The sequence below is a fragment of the Lithobates pipiens genome, unplaced genomic scaffold (genome assembly GCF_037356315.1).
Source record: "Lithobates pipiens isolate NorthernLeopardFrog02 unplaced genomic scaffold, aLitPip1_a1.2 Scaffold_13, whole genome shotgun sequence".
Lineage (NCBI taxonomy): Eukaryota > Metazoa > Chordata > Amphibia > Anura > Ranidae > Lithobates > Lithobates pipiens.
In genome coordinates, this window is record NW_027507718.1 from 251475569 (window position 1) to 251483227 (window position 7659).

Here is a 7659-nt window from a genome sequence, read left to right on the forward strand (position 1 = left end):
GGCACTGGCCAGTATCAGAGCCAGATACACACAGGTTACATACGCTGCAAATGTTAGAGCGAGAGCAATAATTCTAGCACTAGACCTCCAGTGTAACTCTAAACATGTAACCTGTAAAAAAATTTAAAGCATCGCCTATGGAGATTTTTAACCACTTCAGCCCCGGACCAATAAACACCCTAAGGACCAGAGGTCTTTTTACAATTTCGCACTGCACTGCTTTAACTGGTAATTGCGCGGTCATGCAATGTTGTACCCAAACGAAATTTGCGTCCTTTTCTTCCCACAAATAGAGCTTTCTTTTGATGGTATTTGATTGCCTCTGCGATTTAATTTTTTTGTGATATAAATGGAAAAAGACCAAAAATTTTGATAAAAAATGATATTTTCTACTTTTTGTTATAAGAAAAATCGAATAAACTCAATTTTAGTCAAACATTTAGGGCAAAATTTATTCAGCCACATGTCTTTAGTAAAAAAAAATGTCAATAAGCGTATATTTATTGGTTTGCGCAAAAGTTATAGCGTCTACAAACTAGAGTACATTTTCTGGAATTTACACAGCTTTTAATTTATGACTGCCTATCCCATTTCTTGAGGTGCTAAAATGGCAGGGCAGTACAAACCCCCCCCCCAAATGACCCCATTTTGGAAAGTAGACACCCCAAGGAAGTTGTGGAGAGGCATGTTGAGCCCATTGAATATTTTTTCTTTGTCCCAAGTGATTGAATAATGACACAAAAAAAAAAAAGTTTACAAAAAGTTGTCACTAAATGATATATTGCTCACACATGCCATAGTTATATGTGGAATTGCACCCCAAAATATATTCTGCTGCTTCTCCTGAGTACGGGGATACCACATATGTGGGACTTTTTGGGAGTCTAGCCGCGTACGGTACCCCGAAAATCAATCACTGCCTTCAGGATTTCTAAGGGTGCAAATTTTTGATTTCACTCCTCACTACCTATCACAGTTTTGAAGGCCATAAAATGCCAAAATAACACAAAACCCCCCCAAATGACCCCATTTTGGAAAGTAGACACCCCAAGGAAGTTGTGGAGAGGTATGTTGAGCCCATTGAAAAAATTTTTTTGTCCCAAGTGATTGAATAATGACACAAAAAAAAAAAGTTTACAAAAAGTTGTCATTAAATGATATATTGCTCACACATGCCATAGTTATATGTGGAATTGCACCCCAAAATATATTCTGCTGCTTCTCCTGAGTACGGGGATACCACATGTGTGGGACTTTTTGGGAGTCTAGCTGCGTACGGCACCCCGAAAACCAATCACTGCCTTCAGGGTTTCTAAGGGTGCAAATTTTTGATTTTACTCCTCACTACCTATCACAGTTTCGAAGGCCATAAAATGCCAAAATAACACAAACCCCCCCCCCAAATGACCCCATTTTGGAAAGTAGACACCCCAAGCTATTTACTGAGAGGCATGTTGAGTCCATGAAATATTTTATATTTTGCCACAAGTTGCAGGAATTTAAAAAAATTTTTTTTTTTGCACAAAGTTGTCACTAAATGATATATTGCTCACACATGCTATGGGCATAAGTCAAATTACACCCCAAAATAAATTCTGCTGCTTCTCCCGAGTATGGGGATACCACATGTGGGGGACTTTTTGGGAGCCTAGCCACGTATGGGACCCCGAAAACCAAGCACTGCCTTCCGGATTTAAATATAAAATGCTACCAAGAAAACTGTTAGCGATCGCAGGGATCAGGCCTGACTCTGCAATCGCTGCAGTTATGTGTTTAGTGTTTTGTAAGTGACAGTGATCGATCGATACTGCACTTGGGTGGGCTGGGCAGAGGGGCAAAACGCAGGTGCTAGCAGGTATCTGGGCTGATCCCGCTAACAATGCGTTTTTTTGGAACCCTAAACTGCTGGGGACGCTAGTATAGATCTGATCAGATCAGATATTGATCTGTTCAGATTCTATACCACTACGGGAGGTTTATGCTTTGCACGTGGGTGTTAGCGGTACTGGCACTAACCTAGCGCTGCCTGGGGGGACGCAGACCCTGACCCTAAAACCTAATTGATATCACCCGCCGGGTGATCAGGGGGTTAAACCTTTATTGGGTAATAAATGGTAGGTGCCCTGATGCTATAAAAAGCAAACTAACCAGAGTCACCAGTAACACTTATACGGTGATCACTGGTGAAAGGGTTAACTAGGGGCAATCAGGGGGTTCAAATTTTTATTAGGTAGTATATGGGGGTCCCTGACACTATATAAAAACCTGACGGGGAACCTAAATAACTAACTGGCTAACCAGCGTCACCAGTGACACTTATACTGTGATCGCTGGTGAAAGGGTTAACTAGGGGCAATCAGGGGGTTAAAACCATTATTGGGTAGTATATGGGGGTACCTAACGCTATAAAAACCTGGCGGTGAACCTAAAAAAATAACTAGCTACCTAGCGACATTAGTGACACTAATGCAGCGATCAGAAAAACGATCGCTTAGTGACACTGGCAAAAGGGGGTGAAAGGGTTAACTAGGGGCAATCAGGGGGTTAAAACCATTATTGGGTAGTATATTGGGGTACCTAGCGCTATAAAAACCTGGCGGTGAACCTAAAAAAAACTAGCTACTTAGCGGCACTAGCGACACTAATGCAGCAATCAGAAAAATGATCGCTTAGTGACACTGGCAAAAGGGGGTAAAAGGGTTAACTAGGGGCAATCAGGGGGTTAAAACCATTATTGGGTAGTATATCGGGGTACCTAGCGCTATAAAAACCTGGCGGAGAACCTAAAAAAATAACTAGCTACCTAGCGACACTAGCGACACTAATGCAGCGATCAGAAAAATTATCGCTTAGTGACACTGGCAAAAGGGGGTGAAAGGGTTAACCTCGGGGGGGGGGGGGGGGTTGTGTGCCTGTGTGTGCCTACATGTCAGTGTAGTGTTGGTGCACACTTACTTTGTCTTCTCCTTGTAGTCCGGTCAAAAAGACCGCCCCGAGGAGAATGACATCACTTCCTCCCTGCCTGTGTATACAATACACAGTGGGAGGAAGCTTCTCATTCGCCAGGAGCGATCGAGAGGGGGTAGCCAGAAACCAATGGCCATCCCCTCATCTCGGATCGCTCCTGAAGCGAACCGGACCGCCGTATCCAGCGGGAGGGGGTCCGATCAGACCCCCCACCCGCTGGAAGGCAGGCACGTACATGTACGTGCTTGTGCCTGCCTGTGCCATTGCGATGATGTACAATGGCAATACGGTGGTCCTTAAGTGGTTAAATACCGGAGTTTTTCACCATTCCACGAGTGTGTGCAACTTGAAAGCATGATATGCTAGGTATCTATTTACTTGGCGTAACATCATCTTTCACATTATGCAAAAAAAAATCAGGGCTAACTTTAGTTTTTAGTTTTTTATATTCTTTAATCAATTTTTTCCCCCAAAAAAACGCATTTGAAAGCACAAATAGTGTGTAACATAAAATGTTGCAACAACCACCTTTTTGTTCCCTAGAGTGTCTGCTAAAATTTATATATTATGTTTGGGGGTTCTGAGTAGTTTTCTAGCAAAAAGATTATTATTTTTACATGTAGGAGAGAAGTGTCAGAGTTGGCCTGGGTGGCAAGTGGTTAATTACCATAACTAAGTAATATACAAATAATTATTATACAGTAAGACCTTGAATTGCAAACATAATTCATTCCAGAAACATGCTTGTAATCCAAAGCACTTGTATATCAAAGTGAATTTCCCCATAAGAAATAATGGAAACTCAGATGATTCATTCAACAACCATTTATTCTTAGTTCTTTTAGTTTATAGTCCATATAAAAAGATTATAGCCATCTGATTGGTTGTGTAACCATAAAATGTCCATCCACAAATGGAAGCCTCTACAAGGGGATTAGAAGCAAAATCAAGCAGGAGCTACAGGATTTAAGTATGCAAGTTTCCGCGGTAAAGAAGTCCACATAGACCATCGTCTCTCACCGCTGTCAGTCTGCAATTGTGACTGGGAAGACTACTCTGCAATAGAGCTATCTGAAAGCGAGGCTTGAAGCGCTTGTGGAGCGCAGAGTGAAAGGGGTGACAATAATGGTGGTGCGGAGAATGAACTATGTGGACAGCTTTACCCCCGAATGCCTGCATACTTAGATATGCCTCTTTTAATCATCAACCATGTGAGTTGCTAAATGTTGTACCTTCATTAAATGTAACCATATTGCTACGCTTAGAAGCGTCTCTCTTCTCTTTTATACTCAGTTGTGATATGACGCTACTTGTATATCAAGACATCGCTTGTTTATCAAGTCAACATTTGTAAAAAATTTACTCTCAAACCAACCAAGGTTTTACTGTATATTGTTTTTAGGGTCATTTACTATATTTTTTGAAAAACTGTACTCAAACAGGTAGCTTAATGGACAAATTACTGAAGTTTGAAGTGATAACTTCAAACCTGTAATTTCACAGTAAATAGATACATAATAAAAAATTTTTTGAAAGCCTGTGGCGTGCAAAACTCACTCAAAAACTAAAAACTAAAACCGAAAAATGCACACACACATAGTGACACAAAAAAGTGCAGACAGGTACACAAGCCCTCTAAAATCAGAGGGCCTTGCCCTGAATTCCCCAGGGTGTTAGGCTCCAGACAGGGACAAGGACACTTAAAACTTGGTCCTTCTGGCCGAAACCAGGCAGACCCAGACCCACCCAAATACTAGGTGAGGCTCCCCCAAAGGGAGACCCCAACCCTAAGAGAGAGGGCGAACTAAGCCAGAATGCCATGTCCACCCCCTCCCCAGACTTTCAGGACAGGCCCTGGGACCTGTGACTCTACTCATCAAACGTGCAAAGTGACAAAACAAAGACGTGACAGACACTAGAAATAAATAAATAAAGTGGGGAAGGCATAGTGGAGAGGAGAGTGAAAGAGTGGCCATTGCGTTAAACAATCACCAGGCCCTCCGGCCAGGAATAAAAAATTCCTCTGCTCCCAGCCAAAAGGCCCATCCCAAGAGGCAGGTGCTAAAAAAGTGTGCTATGGTGCAGTGACCGTGGTGCCCAAAATCAATGTGACCCTCACTCACAGTGATCTTTAGGCACCCCTGGACTGCCACTCCAGGGGCACATACTCCAAAGGCTTTCAAGACCGCTCTGACCAACGGTCCGGACCACAGCAGCCCCCACCCCAGGCAGGAAGGCATGAAGTTCAGGAAGCTTGGTGAGAGCCCTTTGCCATCTGGCTCCACCGTTGCTCCCATCACTCCTACCTAATTACATTCAGGGAGTACTAACCGCTCCTCCTCCCCCACCTAGAAAGAGGAGCCAGTGTTTCCTCCTGAAAAACTGTCCGGGGCTATAACTACAACAATCCAGACCAGAAGGCCAGGTACTCCACCCTCTGGGTCAGACCAATAGCAGCACCCATCCTCACCAGGAGCACCCTTCCAGACGGCTCAGACTCGATCATGCATCAGCCCCCAGTTTACTGTCGGGCGGCACGACGTGACCCCTACCGAAACCGTCCTTCCAGGTGCAAACTATGCCATTGGAGAGTGCTGACCAAACACTTTCTATAGGGATGGAACAGCACCTCCTTTGGCAACTGATAAGAACAGATACTACACTTGATCTTAGCCAAAAGGCAGAGGAAAACGATAATAAATTATTATGTTTTAATCAAACTAAACCACATATTATTATGCTATATGTTATAACAGTACCTTTTCAGCAGGCAACAGATTCTTATTCTACCTCTTAACTGTGTGAGAAAAACATTGGATTATGGGTAAATCTTATACCCATAAACTCACGCTTTTTCCTTCTAGTTTAGAGGGCTGGGCTGGAAGGGAGCATGTGTCTTTTAGACACATGCCCCCTTCTATGACACTGCAGTGAGAGGAGAGCCTACACTGAAGCATTTTTATTGGAAAGCTTGTTCCAATGATGCTTTACCATTGGTCCAAGGCTCCAAGCTATCCATTGAGCTCAGTGCCTCTGACAAGAAGTCAGAGGCACTGTAAGCTCATCCTCTCAGTCTGCTGCAAACAGAGTGTGCCAGCTTGTATTTAACTGGCCACTCTGTATGTAGCTTATGATAGGCTGCACAAGAAGCCCCGTATATCCAGAACAATAGGTGGCAGGAGCCCCAAATATTGACCGGTGGTGGGGTAGGATCTCAGTTACCTACCCCTCCCCCCAAATTTGGGGTCTCTGTGACCCCAGGCTGCGGAGCTTCGACCCTCCAAGCTTGATCTGCCTCCCCTGACTGAATGTCCCTGCACCTTATCCAATAGCAACCTGATCTGAAACCATGTCAGAGGGATCTATGGCCTTGTCATGAGGTACGGGAAGTGAAGGAGTTAATAAGTGCATACATATGGTCCGCGCTAGGTAAAAAAAGATGCCTGAAAAATTGTGACTAATGAAGAACTTGTAAGCTGCAATATAATACATATTTTCTGTGTTTAAATATGCTTTAATAATTTAGCTATAAGACCCAGCTAGAAGGTATGCAATGCATGTTGCAATAGTACATTGACATGTTAGGCGATATGAACTTCCAAATGACAAATAGTGTTGGGTGATTTAAAAAGAGAAGTGTTACCTTTACATTTTTTACATAAAATATATTTAAACCCCAGAACATAACATTTAAATCCCATTGTAGTACAGTAGTACCTTGTATTACGTGCATAATCTGTTCCAGAAGAATGCTTGAAATCCAAACTCGAATATCAAAGCTGGTTTACCCATAGGAATCAATGGAAACGAAGATAATTTGTTCCAGTGTCACTGCTAGTGTATGCAGTACTGCATGTGGCCAGGGGTGGGGGGGCACAGGAGACACTCTGAGATGCTCAGAGACACTCAGAAATGGAGTTGAGTGACTCCGAGTTTCTGAGAGCATCACCGGTACCCTGCACCTCTGACCACATGTGGTACAGCACACTCCAGAAGCTTGAACCCTACTAGTTTTGTGAGACAACGCTTGCAAATCGAGTCAGGATTTAAACAAAGAAAAACAGCGTGTATTGCAAAATGTTTATAAACCTTGTTACTCACAATCTGAGATTTTACTGTATACCAGTCCTTAGATCCGATGGCTGCATTAGTATATATTTTTTATACTAAGACATTTTTCAGCAAGTACCAAACTTGCCAGAAATGCAGTTTTCTTGTAACTTCTGTGAATTGAACTGATGTATGAAACAAGATTATCTTCCTTTCAAGCTCTCTTCAGTAAACTGCTAAACCCTTACCCCCATGCAATGGAGATGAAGAGAGAAGGACATGTTTGTAGTCCTACCCTAGAGTAACATTCATGGTCCCCTCCATAGGTACAGTGGAGGTATTTGGCTAAAGATTCAAATGAATCAATTCTTTCACCTGGTGATTCATTCACTGCGTTGCATCACACCTTTGTTACTGAAGTGCAAAATGATTTCAAAAATATTATCTATTCTAGACTCTAGTCCTCATACAATATACGTACAAGTTCCTTAAAGAATTTTTATGTTATTTGATCGGTGCTTTTCAATGCAGTTGACTCATTATTAGCACGCCTTCGTTTTTTCAAGCAGTGACAAGCTGAGAAAATCATACAGTTGAATCACTTAATTTAAGATACCAGTTTACTGAATCACAGCTTTACAA

The 7659-nt window shown here is 42.6% G+C and overlaps 1 pseudogene; it reads right to left on the minus strand.

Moving 5' to 3' along the window:
* Positions 1–5553: 5553 nt before the first annotated feature.
* LOC143979987 (U2 spliceosomal RNA) lies at positions 5554–5662 on the minus strand (annotated as a pseudogene).
* Between the last annotated feature and the right edge of the window lie 1997 nt (positions 5663–7659).